Here is a 22,326-nt window from a genome sequence, read left to right as displayed (position 1 = left end):
TCCTTAGAAGCACCGCCTTTGTGGAGTGGGACCACTGTTGCTGTACGCCACTCTTTGGGTATGTATCCTGTAGTAAGGCTAAGATTAAACAGCAGCCTTATGTGCGGGTTTAGTTCCTCTTGGAGTTCATGTAACACGCAGCCCGGGACACCGTCCGGTCCCATTGATGCTGTGTTTTTAGCTTTGGTGAGGGTGGCTCTCACCTGGGCATCTGAGATGTTAGGGAGGCTACACTCTGCTGGGATATATATTTCTCCTTTTGAGGGGGAGGGGGCGGAGAAATTTGCACTGAACCTGTCTGCCAGAATGTTGGCAATGGCTGTGGGTTCAGTGTATTTTGTGTCATTTTGGATTAACTCTGAGCATATTTGGGAGTTTCCACCCAGGTTTCTAACATAGCTAAAGAAGGACTTGTGATTGTCTTTTGTGTCTTTTGTGATTTTTCTCTCAAAGTTGGCCTTGGATGATTTTATGAGTGATCATAGTTTTTTGCTAGTACTGATCAGAGATGCCTTCCCTTTTAGGGATTTTGCTCTGTCATGTAGTAGCTTCCTCCTCCTGTTGTAAAGTTTGTTAATGGCTGGGGTCCACCAGACAGGGCGCCTGCCTTTGGGGGAATGGGTCTTGGTTTTATTAGGGATTGCATGATCCATGCATTCTTGAAGGTGCCCGTAGAAGGCATTTATAAAGGATTCAGTGGTGTGGGTTGTGGTTTCCATTGGCCCAGGGCCCTTGAAGAATACCACTTCAGTCTTAAGAAGTGTAAAGTCGGCTTTTGAGAAGTTCTTCACTGTGGTCTTTTATGCAGGGGGTGGGGGCGGGATGTGGATTTCCAGTGAGATTCATTTATGGTCTGATCTCACCAATGAGGGGTATACTTCCGGTGTAGAGCATTTTGTCCCCATGTTTGTGATGATCAGGTCTAGTATATTATCTCCTCTTGTGGGAGTGGTGACTAGTTGTTCCATTGCATTTGAGAGCTGATTTGTAAGTCTACCTCTTATTCTGACCTAAAGGCCTACTACTGGACTAGCTGACAAATTTATCTTCAACTTCTCCTTGCAAATTCATCCTTGTGTTTTCCCATTTATAACACACCACTTACCATTACTTTTGATCAAATTTTTTCCTCACTACTGAATACCAAAAGCAACAGCTGTGTGGGACCCAATGATATACAAGGCTACCTACAAGTTAGTGCTAAAGACATCCCTTCATTCCTACTCCATATTCTTTTTCAGTCTCGGCCTCTCTGGATCATGTTTTTTTGAAGCTTAGAGAAAAGCTTTACTGGTACCACTTCAAAGGGTATTCCCCATCACAGATCCTAGGAACTGCACATCGATTTTCATTTGCAAGGTCCTGGAATGTATTATAGTCAATCTTATAAATAGTTAAATTGGCAGTATACATGCCCTTGGACCTAACCAGTCCAGCTTTGTACTGTCTTCTTTATCTAGCTGACTTCTTGCAGAGAGTTACTATAGACACTGAATAAGGCAAATCTGTCTATACTGCTTTTCTTCATTTTGCAAAAGCCTTTGATACTATTCCCCATGCTGGTGTTATTGATAAAAACACTTGTCTAAACAATAAACTCTATGTTACATTCTTTTTTTTTTTTTTTTTTGCTCAAACCATTTTATTAAATTTTCCAACAACAATAGAGAAAAAAAATTACAATTTAAATGACAAATTATGATAAACTATGTACAAAATTTACAAAGGCCTCAAGAGCAAAAGAAAAGGGAATAGCAAAATAATATAAACATATAAAGAAGGTTATACAATATCCAATAATTCTTGCTTCCAATTTGATTAAGTAGATGAAAGTACATCTGGATTCATTGTCTTAATAAGAGAGAGAACTTTCTCCCAAGGATTATTAGTCCATTTTCTGGGAAAAATTCTTAGTTCTTTGGCTTTTATTTTCGTTAATGCTACTTTGTCCAATATAATCATGAAGTCTTCGAAGGTTGGAATGGAGGATGATTTCCATCTTTTTGTAATGCATTTTTTGGCTACTGCCAAAATTGTACAGAGAACATATTTATTTTTGTTATTCATTGTAATATATTCATTTACATTCAGGAAAATTAAAGATTTTGATAATATAAATGAATCAGTAAAGATAGCTTGAAGGAAATTACCAATTTCTTCCCAAAATTTCTTAATGAGAGAGCATTCATAAAAAATACGAGACCAGTTGGCCTTTCATTTTAGAGAGCATCTCCAACATGTTACCACCTTAGAAAGATTAAATTTAGCAATTTTACTAAGAGTATAGAAAGCTCTATGCAAGAATTTCCAGGAAAAAAATCTTCCAAACTTGTAAATTAGAAGTTAATTTAATGGAATGTAAAAGATTAGTTTTATTCTCAGAGGTTAGGGACAATGTATAATCTTTAGTAATAAAATTCCAACATTTCTGATTAAGAATAGTTTTATAGTTAATAATGGTTTTATAAAGTTTTGAAATTAAATTCTTTCAATTAAATTCTCCATGTAGTGTTTCATGTATAAGAAATATAAATTTGGGTGATGATTTAAAGGAAGAATTCTCTATTGTTCTGCATAGAGCTTCAGTAAATGGAAGTAAGTTGTTGAGAGCTAACCAATCTGATTTTGATAAATGTTTTAATTAAATTTTGTGCATCCAGGGTAACTAAGTTCATTGTCCAGCATGCAAAACTTTTCGTTTTCCAGAGTATCTGTGCTGATATTATTAAAAACATTTTTTGTAATTTTAAAGGAGAATAGTAACTGTATCCATAGTTTAATATCAATATTGTTGTTGACAACACTTCTAAAAGTATTGTAAATATAGTTTATATAATTTAGATTTGTGGGTTTAATAATATTATATTGTAAGTTGACACAAAGTGCATACCAAAGTTTGTCACTCAGTTCATTTAGTTGTAAGGTTTTTATTAATTTATTTTTCATTTAGGCTAATGGTAGAGTGTAAGGATTTCCAAGGTAAAGAAAATTTTAGATCAATCCAATTTAAGATTGTTTTAAGGTTAGAAGCTTTAATATAGGACTCTAAATCTGGAAAATTTATTCCTGCAAGCTCCCAGGGTCTAATATGATTTGATAAAGCGATTCTATTTTTTTTTTTGGATGCCATAAAAATTTTAAGAGAATTTTATTTATTTCTCTTAAAAGACTTTTACTGGGTAATATAGGAATAGACAAAGCAATGTAATTTATTTTGGTAACATAATCATTTTACTTAATTGTAGCCTATCTTCAAATTTTAAATGTAATTTATTCCATTTCCCTGTAAGACTTTTTAATGCATTCACAATATTATTATAGTTCGTATTTAAAGTTAAATCAGTATTTTCACATAGTACAATCCCTAAATATTTTAAAGAAGAGACCTGTTCCCAATTATTTCATTTATAGCCAATTTTTTTTATTTAGTAGTATGTGGTTAGATTCAGAACTGCTAATTTTTAATCCTGAGATACAGTAACATATTTTTAATTAGTATGTCTAATTCTTGTAAGGATTGTTCTGAGTTTAATAAAGTAAGTAATATATTGTCTGCAAATAGCATTATTTTAGAGTCAAATTAATTATATATATTATTGCCTTTAATTTTGGGATTAAAATGGATTGCCAATGAAAAAGGTTCTATTGCTAATGTAAATAAAATTGAGGACATTGGGCATCCTTGTTTGGTACCTTTAGTAATTTCAATAGATTCAGACATAAATGGTCCTAATTTTACATAGGCTAAATTATTATTATAAATATTTTTTACAAAAGTAATGAATTGGTTAGGGAACTTATATGATTCAAGAATTTTAAAAAGAAAATTCCAATTTAATAAGTCAAAGGCTTTTTCAATATCAAGAGTGATTATAAGAGCTTCTTGATTATCTCTATTTAAAATATCTATGCTGGTTAGGATTCTTTGAATGCTGTCTTGAGTATGTCAATTATAAATAAAGCACGTTTGATCTTCAGTGATGAGATGTGTTAGTGATTTTTTAAATCTGTTAACTAAAATAGACATTAAAATTTATAATCATTATTAATCAGAGAAATTGGCCTATATGAACTACAGAGATAAGAATCTTTATTTTCTTTTAGTATAGGGGTAATTAATGAATACCTCCATGAAGGTGGAATTATACCTTGTAAGTATGATTCATTCAGAGCCTTGTGCAAGACTGATATAGCAGAGGATGGTAGAAGCTTATATATTTCATTAATAATACCGTCTATGCCTGGTGCTTTGTTATTTTTGCTTTCTTTCATTTTTTTTCATTAATTTTCTTTAGGGAAATTTGTTTCTGAATATCATTAATTAAATTTTCTGGTAGTTTTTTTTAGTTTGAAAAAGTCCAAGCCATGATCTGAAATTCTATGTTGAAAATCTTTATTCTTGTACTGTTCTGAGAAGTGATATTTAAAGGCATCTAAAATATCACTTATATCAGAAACTTTTTTATTATTCCTCCCCTCATGAATCACACTCACAATATTATTTTCAATGGAATGTCTTTTTACTCTCATTGCTAGGTTGTGCATATATTTTGGAGACTCAGAGAAATAATTTAATTTTAACTTTTCTAGGGCCAAATTAGTTTTGTGAGTTAGGATGTCGTTATATTTTTTATTTAAAGATTCAATATCCTTTATCTTATTTGAGAAAATTGTTGTATTATCATTGTTAAATAATGCAATTTGTTTTTGTATGTTAGATAATTCAGACTCCCATTCCTTTGTTTTATTATTAAACCATGTAATAGTTTTGCCATATAAATATGCTTTCAAGAAATCCCACAGGATTACTACATTTACCTTACTGGTTAGGTTTATATCTAGGAAATATTGTATTTCTGAGTCTAACCAAGGTTTAAACTGTTTTAATTTAGTAATGTAGGCTGGAATTCTTTTAGTGAAAGATAATTTCTTAAAATCCATTTGAAGATTAAAAATCAGTGCATTATGATCAGATATAGGACACGGGGTTATTGTAAAGTATGATATTTTTGTTTTTAGATCTTGGGATATAAAAATTTTATAATTTCTAGTCTTATATCTAAAATCACAGTTCATAGGTTCATAGGTTGGAACTAGGCTATCGGCCCTAGGGCCTATACAAGTCTAGCCATAACAATTCCCTGGCTATTTCTTCCCACACTATTTACTTCCCTGGGCCTCTGTATAGCAGGATGACTGACGTGATTCCCAGGGTGAATTTCCTTTCTCCCATCCAATCATCAAGGTTCCTTTTGAAGAGGGCCAAAGAGGCGCTCTGCTTGACATGTATGAGCAGTCTATTCCAGAGTCTGGAGAGTCTCTGGGTCAGGAACCTATCCCTCCAGCATGTTTTGTTTATTGTGATGGCAAGATTTAGATCCCTGGAGCGTGTGGCTCTGAGGGATTGGGATTTCTTTAAGTGTAGCATGTCCAACAGCTCTGGGTTTGACATGGCCTTGTATGTTAAGCAGAGATGGCTTCAGAGTAGACGATATGCAACAGAGTATAGCTGGAGTTTTTAAGGCAGTCACCATAGGGCATCTGCTTTAGGCCTGTGATTCTTTTAGTGAGGTATTTCTGTGGCCTTTCCAGTTGTTGCAGATGTCTTGAGAGGTACATACCAAATGAGGTGTTGTATTCTATAATGGGTCTAATGAGGGATGAGTACAGTGGGAAAATGACCTCCTTTTTTCTGGATGAAAAGCCCTTAGTGATGAGGTGTGCCACATAGAAGGATTTCCTGACTGTTGTGGCAATGTGGTTATTGAAGGTGAGACCACTGTCCACCTGTGTCCCTAAGTCTCTTATCACACTTTCGGTGTTTAGTGCACTGCCACCTATGTGATAATTCACGGGTACATGTTTTTTCCCAAAGGGGATCACTATACATTTCTTGGCATTGAGCTTGAGCCCATGGCTCTGGCATCAAGCATCTGTTTCTGTAAGGTCCTTTTGTAGATTATCCACATCATTTGTGGATTCAATAATGGCTCCCAGTTTGCAGTCATCTACGAAATTTGTTAGCCAGAGTCCTTTAGTGTTGGCCTGTACTTCAGAGAAGTAGATGCCAAACAAGAGAGGTCCCAGGACTGAACCCTGAGGTACTCCACTTGTCACTTGTCTGGAGCTGGATTTGGAGTCAGCTACTTTTACAGTGTGGGTTCTGTCAGTAAGCCATTTGGCAAGCCATCGAGTGACATAGGGATTAATGCCCAGCTTAGTAAGTTTATCTATGATTCCAGAGTGGGGGGTGGTATCAAAGGCCTTGTCAAGGTCCAGATAGGCTATGTGGACTGCCTTACCCTTGTCCATGGCTTTGGAGACTGATTTGAAGAAGTCAATATGGTTCGGGAGACAAGATCGGCCCTTCACGAAACCAAACTGGGTGGGGTCCAATGTTTTAAGGTTGCCAATGTCTTTGTTGATAAGTTCCATGATAATACGTTCCATGGCCTTGCAGATCAGGCTCATCAGACTGATGGGGTGGTAGTTCCTGGGATCCAAGGTGGATCCCCCCTTGTGGAGTGGGATAATTGTAGCTGTGTGCCACTCAGTGGGCACGAAGCCTGAGGTGAGGGTATGATTAAACATGACACTTAGGTGAGGTGCCAGTTCATTTTGTAGTTCATGTAGTACACAGCCCAGGGTGTCATCTGGTTCCATGGATGCTGTATTCTTAGCTTTGGAGAGTGCGTTTTTTACCTGTGTGGCCGTTATTACCAGAATTTGGCAATCTTCCAGTATTGAGATGGGCCGTTTAGGGGGTGAGAGGGGGATGAAGTTGGCACTGAATTGATCTGCCAGGATATTGGCAATATCCTTGGGAATCAGTATATTTGATGCCATTCTGTTGTAACTCAGAGCAGATCTGAGCATTGCCATTTAGATTCTTGAAATAGTTATAGAATGCCTTGTGGTTGTCTTGGGAATCTTTGGCAATTATATTTTTATAATATAGGCTGGAATTCTTTTTAGTGAGAGAATTCTAGTGAGTTATCATTTTTGAAATAAAATAAATCATATAGCTGTAAGTTATCTATCCATTTTTTAAGATTTTTTTCCCTATAGAGGTAATACAAAAAAGTATTTTATTAGAGGTTTCTGAATCATTAAGTAAACAGTTAACGTCTCTTCCAAGGATCAAACTACCCTTAGTATTTTTAGTGAAAAGTTCTACATTTTTTTTATTGTTTATACTCCAATTCCAGGAAGCCAATAAGCATTAACTAATGTCCAGATTCGGTTACTAAATTTTATTATTATAATTGATAAAAGACCCTCCTTATCTTCATAATTGTAAATACATTGAGGAGAGATAATGTTTTTCTTCCACAGTGTTAAGACTCCTCTAGTTTTTTTAGTGTGTGAAGAATTGTATAGTTTCAAGTATTCATTTGGATTACAAATAAAGCTATCATTTGTTTTGAAGTGAGTTTCTTGTAAAAAAAACTAATTGTGCTTTATTTAATTTCAAGTATTTTAGTAAATTAAATCTTTTCCTTGGGTTATTTCAATCATTAACATTTAGAGAAAGAAAGGTCAAGTCCATCTTATTTACTCAAAGGTTAAGAATGTTAGAATGATATAGTATCAAGCATTTATATTATTTAAATCTTGTGCAGCCTTCTTGAAAAGGTTATATTTTGATGACAGATTGCTAATTCCCATTAAAAAATATAATTTAAAATTAGGTTGAGGCCTGAAAAAGGAAAAAAAAATAAAAAGTGATTAAATGGCATGGAATGAAAACCATTTCTAATCTGACAGAAAAAAGGTATCCAGTCAGATTAACCATAATTCCAAAGATTTGAACAAAATTGCACAACTTGAGGCTCTAGAAAATGTATTATATGGAAATTATATAAGTTAACTGGTAAGAGAGAACAACAATATATTGATATAACATATCATTTTGATTATAATCTGTACAATTTAGATTTCACAAATGAATAACACTGTTTGATTGAAAAAAGAGCACATGCTCATTATTGTATGAATATTTACAGAGTCAGATAATTAATACCTTTACAGTGGATTTGTATGAGGTTTGTCAAAAGAGAGGTATTCGAATAAACAATTGATTATGTAAGCACTTCTATTAAAATTAATAAATAAATAAGCAATGTTAGCATCAGTTAGAATAAATCAGTAAAACAGTAGATTAGCACTTAAAGAAATTTTATAGTAACAGTAATAAGTTTGAACATATTCATGAATTAAGGGTCACTTAAATATAGTGCATTCTTCACAAAGCAAATATTAGTTACATGACTGGCAATGAATAGGGAAATTTTATCAAGGCAACTTTATACTAGAAATATTATAAGACAAAACTGTGACTATTTCCAAAAAAACTTGAAGTTCACTCCACTTTTATTATAAAAGTGAAATGATGATCGTATAATCCAATTGACTAATAATCTAATAAGTATCTTATTAGTCAATATATGTTAATAACTGAGAAGAGGTAGTATCAATATACAAAGAATCATTTAGAGAGAGTGATTAATCATAAACCTCTCTAATGTGAAAAACTTTAGTCATAATTTGTGTTATTCTTATATTAATATGCAATTGATAATTATTATTAAGTACCAAGCAGTTGTAATAGTAGTGATGTGTAATTTTAATTATTTCCCCCCATATTTCCTTCTCCTTTTTTGCCTTATTATCTCTCTTTTTTTCTTAATTCCTTCTTTATTTTTTGTTTTTCCTTTTCTTTTTATTCTCCCTTCCATTTTTTATTAATTTCTTTTTCCTTCCTTCTTTTTTTCCCTCACCTTTGTTTCCCTTCCTTTCATTTCATTCCCTTACACCCTTCTTTTTTCTCTTTGATCCCTCTCTGCCAATCCCCACCACACACCATGGCCCCTAAAATCCCAAACTTCACCCCAGTCCCAAGATGTGTAAATTTCAGAGCCATGGTATGCTGAATGACAAAAAAAATAAAAAAAAAAATCTTATGGCTCTGAGTTTACAGAAAAGTCATTAAATAAATTATTGACATCCATGGCAAATGCAGTGTTGCATAAGAGTCCAGGACCATGATATATGATAAGGAATCAACAGAGAAGCATCATCATTCCCTTCCCCAACCCTCCTTTCCATTTCCCCTTCTTCAATAATTATATATCATCTGAAAACACTATCAATGTGTTACTGTGAGTCTTATAATGGCTATAATAAAGTTGTAGTTATGTGTATCTGGAGTTAAATTTATGTTATCACTATTTTCCATTTTGTTTCCTTTTCTTTTCCTCTTCTTTTTTCTCCCTTTTTTCCTTTCTCCTCCTTTCCTACTCCATTTTCCCTTCAATTCTTCTTATTAAATTTCCATATTTTCTTTCTTTGTACTCATAACAGTATTTTTTATTACTTTTATGGTACTCTTTCAACATCGGAGCAAGGTAAACAAACATACCAGCATATGCATACATATAAGGATTACACAGATGTAATTTGGTATCATATGTGTTCCTTTTTGTCCTTTGCGTATTTTCACTATTGTTAAGATCCCCCATTCTAATAACATTCTTGGTAATGATTAAGTATATAGAAACTGTTATTAATGTAGGTCATTTCATTAATGCTGATATGTTAGATGCATAGCTAGTTGCAGTTTTTCAGACTTTCAAGATTTAATAATATTATAAATCAAGGTAACATTCCATTGTACTTTCTAAATCTCACTTGCTTCCTCGCTATCAGGGAGATCCTTTCTCAGAAAAGCGTACAGTTTATGTCAACTAAATCAATTTAGATTCTTATATGCCTCTTCAGCTTAACATCAGTATAAGAGTCATTGTGTACTATAAAATAAAGAGTTAGCTACAAATTATGTCAATAAGACCAAACCGGGCTGCAGAATTAACTCTGATCATTTCCCTTACTATGAAGTGCTTTTTAAATGGTGCTTCCCTGTAGAATAATTTCCCATATCACTCTAACGTTTCTAATAACTAGACCACACTACAGTTATGGGCAAGGAAACAGGGTATTAGTATGTACGATTGCAAGTGGTGATGAATAAGGGAAACCAAAACTGTTCAATTAGTGTTTTCTATCTGTTCGGATGTTTAGAGAGCTCCCGATGACCATGCAGTGATGTCAACATTAATTAACAGATCACCATTTAAGTTTCCAAATAAACCAAGTACAATACAGATGTACAATTTTAAGACATCAAACATTGCTTCCAGTTTGTTACAGTTTTAATAATCATTTATTACCTAAGTTATATATTATCTAATATACTATTCTCTGCTAGATTAAAAGAGTAGGCAAACCAACGCAGACCAACACGCAGGTCTCACGAAACATCAAAAAAAGGAAACATGCCACACTACTCAGTCTGCATTCAAACAAGTTTAACCCATATGGAATGAAGCTTAGTGAATTAAGCAATTGCAGGCATATTTGAAGAAGTAAACTGCTTTTTACTCAGAGAAGCATTTTGTATGCGTCAGCCGGTCTGCAAAACTAACTCAAATAGATTGTTCCCCTCTCTACAAAGTCCATTTTAAATTATGCTTCCCTATAAAGTAACTTTCACTCTACTGTTCCCCAATAACTGAACAACATTACAATTATGGGCATTAATGTGTATATTTACAAGTGGTGGTGATTGTAGGAAATCAGACTCTTCGTTGATAGATTCTATTCTATAGATTCTATGTGCTCGAATGTTATCAGTAACTGAACAATACAACAATTATGGGTAAGAAAACAGGGTGTTAGTGTGTGTGATTACAAGTGGTGGTGATATGGGAAACCAAAATTGTTTATTTGAATTATCTATCCTTTTGGATGTTTGAAGAGGTTTCAATGATCATGCGATGAGGTCATCATTAATTAGCATAACATCACCCAAGTTTCTATGGAGACCAAGTACTATACAAATGTTTAACTCAGATGCCGTCTAGCATTACCTCCAGCCCACCGCAATTTCAAAAATAAATCATCTATCAAATAGGTCATGTATCGTCCACAAAACTGTTCTCTGTTGAATCAACAAAGCAGGCAAACCAATGTAGACTACATGCCAGTCCCACGAAGCACCAAAAAAAAGGAAACTCACTACACCACTCGGTCTGCAGTCAAAGCAAGCCTTACCCGTATTGAGTGAAGCCTAGCTGATTAAACAATTGTGGGTATATTTAAGGGGAAAGAAACTGCTTCTCTTTTCAAAAAGTAACGCTCGAGACTATTATTCCATGAAGGGTATCAGTAAACTGTTAACTTAGAATTCTAAAACGCTAAGCTGACAAAAAATGTTTACAAGGGGAGAGAAGTCTGTACCAAGTTTAAGTCACATATTATAATAAAATTTGTTGAACGGACCTAAGTAAACATATGTTTTGTCAGATATACAACAGAACTAAGTTCTGACAGTAAACATTTCAGATTCATAAATAAACAAAAAACTTTTTAACTTTGTTGTAAGAAATTGAAATCTAGGAGAGGAGATAAGAGTGTGCAGAACCTGACTATATATATTAAACATTCTTAGCTATTATATCTGATTAAAAGAGAATAATATAAATTTGAAGTTATATATATCACTAATAAGATAAATGAGGGAATATTCACAGACAAATAAAGTAGTGATACATACTTCTTTAGATGTTCCTGGACATTTTATGATTTAGTTTGGTCTTTGAAAGAACTAGAAAGTCCAGCACTCTTAACACCAGTCTTTAACTTCTTCTTTTTTACATTCATCCAATTATTTTTCTCAGATGATCTTTTAAGAGTTGTCGATGGTGACCAGTCCATACCTTCTGGGATTGTAATGATGTTGATGTTTTGGATGAAAGAGACAGCTTCTTCAACATTATTGAAAGATCTCATTTCATTCTGATGAAAGATTTTGATTTTAGCTGGGTAGACAAGTTGTGCTTTGATTTTATTTTGCTTTAACCGTTTTACCAGTGGCCAAGAGTTTTTCATCATTTCCAAGACTCTCGTGGAGTAATCATTATCAAACTTATTTGATTTCCTTTGAATGATAAGGGACTTTTTCTCCAAGCAGATTTGAGTATAAGTTCTTTGTCTAAACAGGATAGGAGCTTCATGACTATGGATCTTGGGGAAGCATTAGGAGAAGAAGGAATAGGTCTCCCAATGGCTCTATGTGCTCTTTCAATCCCATAGGACAAACCTTCTTTTAAGTCTAAAAAGTGAGGTAGCCAGGATTTTAGAAGAGAGGTGATATCTACTTCTGTTTTTTTCAGGGAGACCAAAGATTCTTATATTTGTTCTCCTTTCTCTGTTTTCAACATCATCTATTTTGCCAGTTATTTTGTTGCAGAATGAATTCACAGTGGGATTCATCTTCCTTAAGTCTTCCATCTATATCACTCAGTAAAGTTTCAATGTCCAGAATTTTAGATTGTTGTTGCTGAAGGATCTCCTTCAAAACATCAGTTTGTTGTTGACAGTTTATCTTTAAGTTTTCAAGGTTGTCAGTAAATCTGTCCATCTTTAAGGATAATTCCTGGAGAGTAGCAGATATAGACTGGATTTCTTTTTTTTAGTGAGGAGTCAAAATGTGAGGATTTTGAGTTGTTCATCTCTGCTCAGGTAAATAATCATCAATTTTGACAGGAAATTCTTTAAGAAAATGCTCCAAAGTTGAAGAGCTAGTAGATTACAGGTTCTAAAACAAGTTGTGCAACTTTAAAGAGCAAAATAATAGAATTTTAAATAATAATTTTCCTGTTTCTTAGTAACTGATGTGGAGCTCAAGAAAAAAGATGTTACCAGTTGGCCATCTAGGCTCCTCCCCTCTATGTTACATTCTTGACAGCCAGCTAGCTTCCAGATAGGATCCATATTGTGAGTGTTGAATATACTTCATCCTTGCAAAGACTTATTAGTGGCATGTCACATGGTTCCATCCTGGGCCTTTAATATCTATTTTTCTGATCTTAAGTCTAATAGCATAGGTCTTTGATTAATCATGTCTGCTGATGGCAGTCATCTGCAACCTACAAAGAGGGGTTGACCATAACTACATTTGGTGCATTAACCATGTGTTTGAACTTAATTAAACAAAGTAGCAGAATTCAATTAAAACAAATTCTCCTTAGCTCATATTGTAGTATATTTAGTAATATTGTCAGAAACCTAGGGACTTTCAGTAGCAAAGAGGTATCCTTTGATCATGATTTATCTACCATAAGCAGGAAATCTTTCTGCCTTGCTCATTTACTTGGTAAAGGCATTCTGTCTAGATCTTAAAAAAAATATTTCCCTATATTCATTCTTCATCAGGCTTATCACAGAACACAGTACTATTCATATTGTACCTCTCCAAATAGCTTGTTCTGCTTGAAAAGCCACAATTCTTCTAAATCAAAGTAACCACAAAGACATTGCAGGGTAAAATGGAACTCAGAATAGCAACACAATCACCACCAAACCCCTCCAGCAAACCAAGGCAACTGTAAAATGGTAAAAGGCAGCCAAAAAACATTCACAGTAAAAAACTATTTGCAAAAGGTAAAAATACACAAAGGAACAAGAACCACTTCCACTAATATCAAATTTTAATCAATCTTAGTGCTTTCGTCTTTGTCTAATGACTTTATCAGATATATTAAAACACTTAAACTGCAAGTCATTATATACAAGCCCAAATCCAGTAAAATTGCACCATTCATCAAGGAAATAATTCAAACTTTTAAAGTGATATACCACTAAAAATTAAAGCCTATATTTAATACTTACATACATTTGTATCAAACTATAACAAATAGCAATCAGATATTGGTATAATGGTTAAGGTATTTACCTTATAGACAGAAAGTCCAGAGTTTGATTCTTACATATGGTACAAAATATTAAACATTTTTTTTAAAAATGGCTTCAGCATCTTCCTTGTACCAGACTATCCATTTACTGGTCTTCTTTCCCAATTTTCAGACAAAGGTGAATATTAATTGCATTATATGGATGTTTATCTCCAACTATATTTCTATTTACATCATATGAAAGATTTTTGAATATGCGACAAGCTCATTGTCTCATTCTCTAAATCCAAATTGGGCTCCAGGGTTTCTAAGATTACTTTGTGCAGGTGGCTTTCTGAATGTATAGCTTTTATTTATAAGTTTAGAGGGCTATCCTTATCCTCCAAACCAAATGCACACTCTACTAGAGTTGCTGCCTCTGTGGCTTTCCTCAGGAATGTCCCCGTCAATGATATTTGTGCAGCCATTACATGATTTACAGATCATAACTTTATTTTTCATAATAGTCTTGATCTATGGTCTAGATTAGGGGCCTCCTTTGACTCCACCATTCTACATAAAATCCTTCCATAGCACCTCCCAGGGGTCATGTAGCAAGGCATTCTACACCAGTTGTTGAGGCAAATGGAAGAGTTAGCATCAGACATGAAAGTTATTTACTTATCATAATGATACAGCAGTGTTGTCTTCTTTTGTCTGTCACAATATTTCCCTCCACTGTCACCCTACTAAACTATCATTCTTCTATGTCTCTTGGTGGACTGCACTGATATTGACCGGGGCCTTGCTTTTTGGTGATATGTTGATTTGTATCAGATAATAAATGGGGTATCACTTAGGGGTTGTGTTTTCTTGTTGTATGGGGCACACTCGATCTGAAGGACAGGGTAGGGTGGTGGTGCATTATGGGAAGGAGAGGAGCCTGAGCATTGGAGCAAAAAGCCTTGACTAAAGTGTCAAACTCAGATCTGTATAGATGTGATATACCCACTTGTTGAGACAGATGGAAGAAGACAATACAGGTCTAGCATTATGGTAAATACATAACGTTCTTTGTTCCAAACCAGCATTGTAGGAACTGCCTTTGGAGAACTCTATTGCACTATTTAAAATCCTGTGTAAGGATCCAAAGGAGAGCACATGGATGATTTACATTAGGTGCACCCCTGGACTATCACATTTACATGTGATGGTATCCAGCAGCCAGATGAAATGTTACTTATTGGAGCCTTCATATCACTGTAGTGCTACATCATTCTTTGAATCACTCCTTCATAATGTGCTGAGCAATCCTCCTAGAAACAGGACTTTGCAGTGAGCTGTGTTTCTAAATATTCATTAAAGCCTTTTAAAAGCTGTTACACTTCAGATGTTGCAATATCTCAACTAATTTAATCATTTTAATAATATTTACAGACATTAATTATGTATACCCAAGTACATATAATCATTCTATAACTGGTCAGTTGAATAAATACAGCCATGTAATTTTTTTCTGTTATAAGAGTAAACAGTAAGGGCTTGTTTTAGGAAGGACCCAGCTGTAAGTGTTCACAGTTCTGGTAAAAAGGACCAGTTAATGCAATTGCAAAGAAACACATAAGATGGAATGGGGAAAGACCCCCATTATCAGCTAATTTTCATGTGTTTGAATCACTCTATGATTACCACAAGTGCTAATAAGCACTTTGCTGTGGCAATCACCACTGACAGCCTTTGCATCATGTTGGCACAGTCACCCCTCTTAATCACTCCCACAAACACATGTATACACACACACACACACACACACACACACACACACACACACACACACACACACACACACACACACACACACACACATACAAAAAGGACACATTGCTGTCCAAATCAACTGTTCCTGATTTTACAGAACATCCATAAGTTTGCAGCTGATAATTACTGATACTCATCACAATTCATTCAATAAAGGCAGACGTTAGAGTTTCATACTTTCTATTGCTCATGTAGAACTTTTTGCTGCAGAATCGATTGTTCTACTAATTTTGAAGGTATGGAGAGAAATAATTCAAAAATGTCCATGATGTCATATGGCTTTTGCTTGTTAGTTTACAGGGAGTTGAGAGGCATGAAAGTGTCCTCTCCCAGCACACACACTCACCTAAAACTACTTATGCCCTTACAAGCACTCACACATGCTCCCAGACCGATAAGCCCACTCAAACCCCCACCAGTACCTCTCCGCTAAACTCAGCAACACCTCTAACAAAGTCTCTCCCATTGAAATCATTTAGTGAATTCAGCCTTTTGGTTGAATTTATTAACATAACCGGTCTTGTTAATTCACCCAGCCAGGCAACACTGTGAATTGCACAACTTCATACATCCCTTAATTTAATTATATGCTACTCCCCCAGGAATGCCTCATTAGCATTGTGGTAAGCCATGGAGACAGCTCACTGCAGTGATTCTAGAGACCATATAAGATCACTGCAGTAGGGCTCTCTATGAATCAGAAAGGGACACCACCAATGGTAAAATGGTTGCATCAGAGCTTACCACTGGTAATAGCCCTTTCTAAATCCCAGGGAAAGATATTTAGTATTACACTGGTGCAGGAGAGAAGTTATCATATGTTCATGGGTTGGTACTAGGCTATCAGCCCTAGACCTGTACAAGCTTAGCAATAACAATTCCCTGCTATTTCTTCCCAAAATATTTACTTCCCTGGACCGCTGTCTAGCAAGGCAACTGATGTGATCCCCAGGGTAAATTTCCTATCTCCCATTCAGTCTCCAAGGTTCCTTTTGAAGACGGCCAAGGAGGCATGTATGGCAGTCTATTCCAGAGTATGGGGAGTCTCTGGGTCAGGAACCTATCCCTCCAGCATGTTTTTTTCATTGTGATGACAAGGTTTAGGTCCCTGCAGTGTGTGGCTCTGATGGGTTGGGATTTCTTTAAGTGTAGCATGTCCAACAGCTCAGGGTTTGACATGGCCTTGTATGTTAAGCAGAGATTGCCTCTGAGTAGATGATATGTGACAGAGTATAGCTGGAGTTGTTTTAGTCTGTCAGCATAGGAATCTGCTTTAGGCCTGTGATTCTTTTAGAGAGGTGTTTCTGCGGCCTTTCCAGTTGTTGCAGATGTCTTGTGAGGTACATACCAAATGGGACATTGTACTCTATGATGGGTCTAATGAGGGATGAGTACAGTGGGACAATGACCTCCTTTTTTCTGGATGAAAAGCCCTTAGTGAAGAGGTGTGCCACATAGAAGGATTTCCTGAAAGTTGTGGCGATGTGGTTATCGAAGGTGAGACCACCATACACCTGTGTTCCTAAGTCTCTTATCACACTTTTGGTGTTTAGTATACTGACACCTATGGGGTAATTCATGGGTACATGTTTTTTTTCCAAAGGGGATAACTATACACTTCTTGGCATTGAGCTTGAGCCCATGGCTCTGGCACCAAGCATCTGTTTCTGTAAGGCCCTTTTGTAGAATATCCACATCATTTGGGGATTCAGTAATGGCTCCCAGTTTGCAGTCCCTTAGTGTAGGCCTGTACTTCAGAGAAGTAGATGCCAAACAAGAGTGGTCCCAGGACTGAACCCTGAGGTACTCCACTTGTCACTTGTCTGGAGCTGGATTTGGAGTCGGCTACTTTTACAGTGTGGGTTCTGTCAGTACCAAATTACTGCTCTGACTTTCAGAGTCATCATTCCTTTTTTGTAACCCCTTATTGCCATTTTTAGGCAATGCCAAATTGACAAACCTAACAACATAGTAAAATCAACTGAACTGTACCACAAGGTGTTACATCTCAATACTAAGAGCTTAAACAAAAAAACTACACTCTCTCCAAGCCCGCCTCACACTTGAGAATATAGGCATATCGGCAGGTACATAGACATGGGACTTTTAGACCTGTAGCTGCACAGAAAAGGAATAAAGGAGGAGGTGTCTCAGTATGCATCATTAACAGGCATACTTCTACAGTGGTCAAACAGGATGACACACTGGAGTTTCGCCATGTGCAGATTACCTTAGACAAAATCCAGCTTTAGGCCACCCTCCATGTCCCAAGAAGCTCGCAATGCATACTTGGTCCGACAGGAGAGACTTACCAAACAACCTAACACCCTATTCATGGGAGACCTTTATCCTGGAATTATATTGCTCTTGCTTCATGATAACCATATTTGAGCCTTTATCACTTTTCATGTATCTGTATTTTTCATTTAAGGCTTTTAAGGAACCTAAAGCTTTCCTTTCCAATTTAGATAAATTATCACGAAAATTAGAATTAAATTTGAACATTTGATCTAGGTCTTTAATACATAAATCCTCAAAAGTTTTGATGGTGTGATGTAAATTTGGCACATAACTAGATGGCTTACTGATACTACAATTAAATTCAGAGGTATTGTGTAACAAAAATGAAAGATTGAGCTTCCTAGTATACTTTTTCAAATCTATAATTGTTTTACTGTAATTAGCCCTTTTACTCGGAATAAAATTAAAACCATAACTTAAAACTGCAATCTCACTCTCAGTAAATACATGATTAGTTAAATTGATAATATCAAACTTATCTATTTTAAAGTTTAGGCTTCGTCCTCCGACGAATTCGAGCCCAAAAAAGTACGACTTCTGGTGAGAATTGTACTTTTAGCATTCACAATAGCATGTCCTTTTTTATGAATATTGTTATTACTTTTGTTACTAGAACCAAGACTAGAATGTTCAGATGAATCCTTTAATTGATTGGTTCTATTAGTAATGCCGTTGCCTTGGAATTTGTCAGCTCCCGAGGCCGCACTTTCTTTAGTAACAGTCTCATTGTCCCTGATATTGTCTTGCAACATGTCAATAACCGATGGAGTAGTGGGTGCCAACTTCGGAAATTCTCTGTTATAACTATCGGAACTTCTGCTGGGTACAACTACGCTGTTTATAGTTCTATTTGGACCATAAAAACGCTGATTATTGCTGCTTGTTGTTACTTCGGCATAATTGCGTTTGTTAAAAAATTGTCCTTGTCTGTTGGGCTCCCTGTTCGATTGATTAGGAGCATAGTGAGCATAAGCGGTTTTACTGTGATACGATTCAATATCTCTTTCAATTTTTAATTGTTTTCTACTGGTAACAGTTTTAGTATGATCCGATAGCTCTTTATCAAAAAGGATATATAGTACATTTAGATCTTCACTACTTAAACGTTCCCTTAGGTCTAGTTCAAGTTCTTTGATGTCATTTAAAATCAAAGACATTTTATCTACATTGTTGTTGATTAAAAGTTGTAAGAACTTTAGACCAGCTTCATTGAAGAAAGAAATTAAATTATCAAACAACTGATGCCCAATAGTTATGCCACTAGGACATTTGAAAAAGCGCAGACCTTTCGGTACTATGCCTAGGTCTATACATTTAGTGAAATAACAATTTTCGATGTCAAGAGATTTATACCTTTTGAGCAGCTTGAGTAGTAAATCGCGTTGTCCGTTAACTTGCTGGTTATTGTTGGTAGATGAAAAACGTTTGTAAGATCCAAACGGATTATCACCGCGATTTAAGAGTCCAGTACAGCTCACATGGCTGTGCTTATCGGCATGATTAGCATGCCTTGGTTGTTGTTCACTAGTTCTCTTGTCTGTAACCGTAACAGGTGAAGTCTCCAAGTTAATAATGGTAGGCAACTCTTCACCAGCCCCGACAGGGCTAGATGTATCCAAGATTTCCCGGGAATTATTGGCCTTCGCCACCAGATATTTTAAAGAACTTTGAATATCCATTAATGTGGAAACAAGTAGACTGTTAAAATCGTCCGCACCATGTTCGGACCGGGATGTCGGCGTAGAGTGAACCGACATATTCAGTAAAGTATCGTCCGCAACTTCAGCCATGGATGAATGAACAGCAAAAACCTCCAACGAACACCCAAAATAGCACAAGTAAACCAAAAGAAACGGCTGCAGTTAGCTGGAAAAACTTGAATCAGGAACCGGCAATAGCGTAAAAGACAAGTTTAATTTCCGCTTTCGTCACAACTTCTTCAGAAAACACAAAGTACAAAATACATTGAAATAATCAGTATAAATAGTCTAGTAAAAAGCAATCAATCAATCAATTAATTACATATTCATATAATTCTATTTAAAATATTCCATTTAAAAATGTATATATGTGAATCTATATATATTATATACCAAAACATGCCTTTAAATCAAGATCAAAAGTGTTTCTATTTTTGTTAACATGTAACTTACGATGTTTTAAAAAACACTTGAAATTAATACTCTCATTTAATCCAGGAAACACGTCCGATTTCAATTTAATTTGCCATAAACATTCCCTCTGTTCTATGTAATTCTTATAATCCCCCGCTCTACCATCTAATTTACACTTTTCTAGAACAGAAAATAAGAATTTTAACATATAAAAATGATACATACTGAATATGTTAACACAATTTTTGATGTCTCTGCATAAGTATAGGCTTAATACTAACAGTAGAATTCAACCGCTCCTCTGATAATTTGTCTGAGGCACTTACAGATTTACAATTGTTTGTGAGAAACCTAACTCTGAAGTTAATGTTTGAGATCACCCTTTACGTATTCCAAACAAGTTAAAAAGATCTTATTAAAATTACTTACCTTACCTTTTGCTATGCAATGTAGTGTAACTGTAGTCAGTGAAATAAAATAAATCCTCTCTCCACGATCTCGCTCCTTCCTTCAGCTTTACCAGAACTATAAAAAATGACCGAACTGTGTTTTCACGCATGCACATACCAGCGGAACGACGCTGGTATGAAAAAACGTGAAAAAACGGAAGTTGGCGCATGCGCAGAACAGCAAAGTCTGTGACGTGTAAACACATGGAAAAAAAGTTAAATTAAAATTAAATTTAAATTTAAGGGTCGCAGGGCCGCATGGAAGAGCTCTGAGGGCCGCATGCGGCCCGCGGGCCGCGGGTTGGACACTCCTGGTCTAGATCTTAAAAAAAATATTTCCCTATATTCATTCTTCATCAGGCTTATCACAGAACACAGTACTATTCACATTGTACCTCTCCAAATATCTTGTTCAGCTTGAAAAGCTCCAATTCTTCTAAATCAAAGTAACCACAAAGACATTGCAGGGTAAAATGGAACTCAGAATAGCAACACAATCACCACCAAACCCCTCCAGCAAACCAAGGCAACTGTAAAATGGTAAAAGGCAGCCAAAAAAACATTCACAGTAAAAAACTATTTGCAAAAGGTAAAAATACACAAAGGAACAAGAACCACTTCCACTAATATCAAATTTTAATCAATCTTAGTGCTTTCGTCTTTGTCTAATGACTTTATCAGAGATATTAAAACACTTAAACTGCAAGTCATTATATACAAGCCCAAATCCAGTAAAATTGCACCATTCATCAAGGAAATAATTCAAACTTTTAAAGTGATATACCACTAAAAATTAAAGCCTATTTTTAATACATACATACATTTGTATCAAACTATAACAAATAGCAATCAGATATTGGTATAATGGTTAAGGTATTTACCTTATAGACAGAAAGTACAGAGTTTGATTCTTACATATGGTACAAAATATTAAACATTTTTTTTAAAAATGGCTTCAGCATCTTCCTTGTACCAGACTATCCATTTACTGGTCTTCTTTCCCAATTTTCAGACAAAGGTGAATATTAATTGCATTCTATGGATGTTTATCTCCAGCTGTATTTCTATTTACATCATATGAAAGATTTTTGAATATGCGACAAGCTCTTTGTCTCATTCTCTAAATCCAAATTGGGCTCCAGGGTTTCTAAGATTACTTTGTGCAGGTGGCTTTCTGAATGTATAGCTTTTATTTATAAGTTTAGAGGGCTATCCTTATCCTCCAAACCAAATGCACACTCTACTAGAGTTGCTGCCTCTGTGGCTTTCCTCAGGAATGTCCCTGTCAATGATATTTGTGCAGCCATTACATGATTTACAGATCATAACTTTATTTCTCATAATAGTCTTGATCTATGGTCTAGATTAGGGGCCTCCTTTGACTCCACCATTCTACATAAAATCCTTCCATAGTACCTCCCAGGGGTCATGTAGCAAGGCATTCTACACCAGTTGTTGAGGCAAATGGAAGAGTTAGCATCAGACATGAAGGTTATTTACTTATCATAATGATACAGCAGTGTTGTCTTCTTTTGTCTGTCACAATATTTCCCTCCACTGTCACCCTACTAAACTATCATTCTTCTATGTCTCTTGGTGGACTGCACTGATATTGACCGGGGCCTTGCTTTTTGGTGATATGTTGATTTGTATCAGATAATAAATGGGGTATCACTTAGGGGTTGTGTTTTCTTGTTGTATGGGGCACACTCGATCTGAAGGACAGGGTAGGGTGGTGGTGCATTATGGGAAGGAGAGGAGCCTGAGCACTGGAGCAAAAAGCCTTGACTAAAGTGTCAAACTCAGATCTGTATAGATGTGATATACCCACTTGTTGAGACAGATGGAAGAAGACAATACAGGTCTAGCATTATGGTAAATACATTACGTTCCTTGTTCCAAACCAGCATG

The sequence above is a fragment of the Protopterus annectens genome, chromosome 3.part0 (assembly GCF_019279795.1).
Source record: "Protopterus annectens isolate FY-2018-M chromosome 3.part0, PAN1.0, whole genome shotgun sequence".
NCBI classification, from domain to species: Eukaryota; Metazoa; Chordata; order Ceratodontiformes; family Protopteridae; genus Protopterus; species Protopterus annectens.
This window is presented reverse-complemented; position numbering follows the sequence as displayed.